We start from the raw sequence: 3,365 nt of genomic DNA, 5'->3' as shown, positions 1-3,365 counted from the left end.
TATTGCGAGGCATATAGAAAAGTTTTAAAAGGGGTGCCTGGCTGGCTCAGTCGGTGGAGCATATGACTCTTGGTCTCAGAGTTGTGAGTTCTAGCCCCACGCTGGGTATAGATATCACTTAAAAATACAATAAAATCTGGGGGCGCCTGGGTGGCTCAGGCGGTTAACTGTCCAACTTCAGCTCAGGTCGCGATCTCGCGGTTCATGGGTTTGAGCTCCATGTCAAGCTCTGTGCCGACAGCTCACAGCCTGGAGCCTGCTTCGGATTCTGTTTCCCTCTCTCTCTGCCCCAGCCGCCCCCTGACCTCTCCCTCTCAAATACCCATTTAAAAAAATAATAAAATCTTAAAAAAGAGGTTTAAAAGAATTATGCCTGTGCTATATTTATTACCCTCACTCCAGAGCAGTGCTGTGCAGTCGGGCGGCCACTGGCCACATGTGGCCACCGAGCCCTTGAACTGTGTGGCTGGTCCGAATGCAGGTGTGCTGTATTTCACTTACAAGTGAAAATACACACCAGACTTAGTAAGAAAACAGGAATGTAAAATAGCTCACTATCGATGTAATTATTTCATAAAATATCTCGTTATTTAATTTTTATAATATTGTGAATATATGAAGTTAAATATATTATAAAAATTTTTTTAAGTATGTTCATGGAAACAAGCTCAAGTTTCTCATTAAAAACTTGAAAATATTTTATTTGGAAAATTTTATACAAATTCACTCTTTAACATGTTCTCTAATGACTTTATATTTTACTTTTATACTTCTTTAATATAAAGAAAACATAATTACTTTTTCCATCAAGCCCCACACAGATGTCCCCAAATCCCCTCCAGTTTAATTGAGCGTGCCGTAAATGTTTCCTGTGAGTGCGATGACGTGAAATCGTTTCAAAGAAGGTAGGACTGAGCATCTATATTGTTCAGAAAGATACTTTTGAGTACCTTTAAGGTTTGAGGGGCGCCTGGGTAGCTCAGTTGGTTACGCGTCCAGCTCTTGATTTTGGCTCAGGTCTTGGTTTCACGGTTCGTGAGTCTGAGCCCTGCACGGGGCTCTGTGCTGGCAACGCAGAGCCTGCTTGGGATGCTCTCTCTCTCTCCCTCTCTCTCTGCCCCTCCGTGCTCTCTCTCTCTCTCAAATAAACAAACTTTAAAAAAAAAACTTTTTTTTTTAACGTTTATTTATTTTTGAGACAGAGAGAGACAGAGCATGAACAGGGGAGGGGCAGAGAGAGAGAGGGAGACACAGAATCCGAAACAGGCTCCAGGCTCTGAGCTGTCAGCACAGAGCCCGACGCGGGGCTCGAACCCACGGACCTCGAGATCATGACCTGAGCCGAAGTCGGACGCTTAACCGACCGAGCCCCCCAGGCGCCCCTAAAAAAATTAAAAAAAAAAAAAGTTTGTAAAAGGCATTTTTGTGCATCTCTGCGTGCCAGATGCCGTGCTGGGTTCTGGGGATACACAGCTCCGCACCCTACATTACGGTAGGGCGTACAATATATACAGCGACAATCATGTGAGGGAAATCTTTGTGGTCCCACTAAGCAAAGAAACACCCGGCAAGGAGCTCCCACAACCTGCTCTGTTGGCTGCAGAATTCATGGACATCTTAGGCCCAGACCAGCCACTGAGCAGTGGGCCCCGAGACCTCAGTCTGAACAGACGGACAAGGGAAGGTGGGGCCCTTTGCATTTTTGAGCTTTACGTTTAAGCAGAGCCCCTAGCAGGGCTCCTTACTGCATGTTTCCGCTCCGCGAGGCTCTCTCTCTGTCCTCCCGTAAACTCCAGAAGCCCTGCCTCAGCTGTGGAGCATCTGTGTTCGGGTTTCTTATAATCCGTATGCCTGAGGCGAGGCATGTCCTGAAGTCAGAGGCCAGGCTACCCTGGTGCTTGTAAACTCGGTTATTTTTTACATGTGTGACTTTGGCAAACCATTTAGTTCTCGTTATGGGCGAGTATAATGCCAAGGCTGACTTTCTGTTTCCAACTTCACCCCACCCCCGGGGTGGAATCCTGCATTCTCCATAATCGGCCTCTGCAATGCAGGAAGCCACCCCTGTCCTTCACTTGCATAATTTGAGATGCTAGCATTTTCTCGGCTCTTCCGAAGTGGAGCCCAGGACACTGTCCATCTGGAAAATCGCCAGAGAGCACTGAAGGTGACGGATATCAACACTAGATCCAGACTATGGAATCACTTCCTGGAAATGCGAAGAAACAATACGGCATCTGTTCAGATGAATATTACTTTCTCAAGTTCTGTATGGCCTTGGGCCTGCTCTGTGATGTAACTTTGTCATAACTTTCTCCATCTTTGCCCCCAAATACCCATGTAATTGTGCCTACAGCAACTGATATACAAATGAAGGTACTGGCGGGGCGCCTGGGTGGCTCAAACGGTTAAGTGTCTGACTCTTGATTTTGGCTCAGGTCATGATCTCACGGTGCGGTGCGTAGGTTAGAGCTACCTGCTGGGCACGGAGGTTGCTTGGGATTCCGTCTCTCCCTCTCACTCTGCCCCTCCCCTGCTTGCATGCGCACGCACTCTTTCTCAAGAACTTAAAAAAAAAAAAAAACCCCAAAAACAAATGAAGGTATTGGCATACACATTTATCATAAAGACTACGTAAATGTATGGATGTAGTGGAATGGGTGTACTTAGCTATAAGAAGTGTTATCCATGTTTAAGAAGGAAGGAATAGACAGGGGAATGGCAAAGTAAATTCTAGCACTTCTATACGTGAACTGTTTGGGCAGCTTTCTTAAAATGCAGCAGTTCCCTGGGCACCAATGTTGTGACATGAAAAAGCTGGTTTGGGGCCATTAGTTAAAAAGCTGTTTTGTAGGAGTGTACAAAAAGGTCTGCAAGGATGAAAACTAAACTGTTAAAAGTGGTTTACCTCTGAGGCATGGGTGGGGGGGGGGGGGAGAAAGAAGGAGGGAGGGGAAAGTTTTACCTTTTCCTTGATATTATTTCTGAATTGTTTTAATTCCTTACGGTGAGCGGGTATTACTTCTGTAATTAAAACAACTAATATGGAAAAAATGTTAATGTTTTCAACCAAGTTTTAATGATACGGGAAAATATTGTAACAAGTGAAAAAAATCGGAGCATGAAATTATGTATACGAGTATGATCTCAGCTGCAGAAAAATGCATTTAAACTCTAGAAAGGAAATCTATCAAAATGTTAATAGGGACTGCCTCTGGGTGGCAGGATTATAGGTGGATTTTTTTTTTTCTGCTTTACTTTTCTATACGTTCTAAATGTGCCTTATTATTTTTATAATTAGAAAAAAAATTAAGCAGGTCTGCCAAAGGTGCACGGCGGGTTGTAAAACACGAGCAGCTGCTGCC

Source organism: Panthera pardus, unplaced genomic scaffold (genome assembly GCF_024362965.1).
Source record: "Panthera pardus isolate Hobbes unplaced genomic scaffold, ASM2436296v1 HiC_scaffold_8, whole genome shotgun sequence".
Classification (NCBI taxonomy): Eukaryota; Metazoa; Chordata; class Mammalia; order Carnivora; family Felidae; genus Panthera; species Panthera pardus.
Note: the sequence above shows the minus strand (reverse complement) of the source record.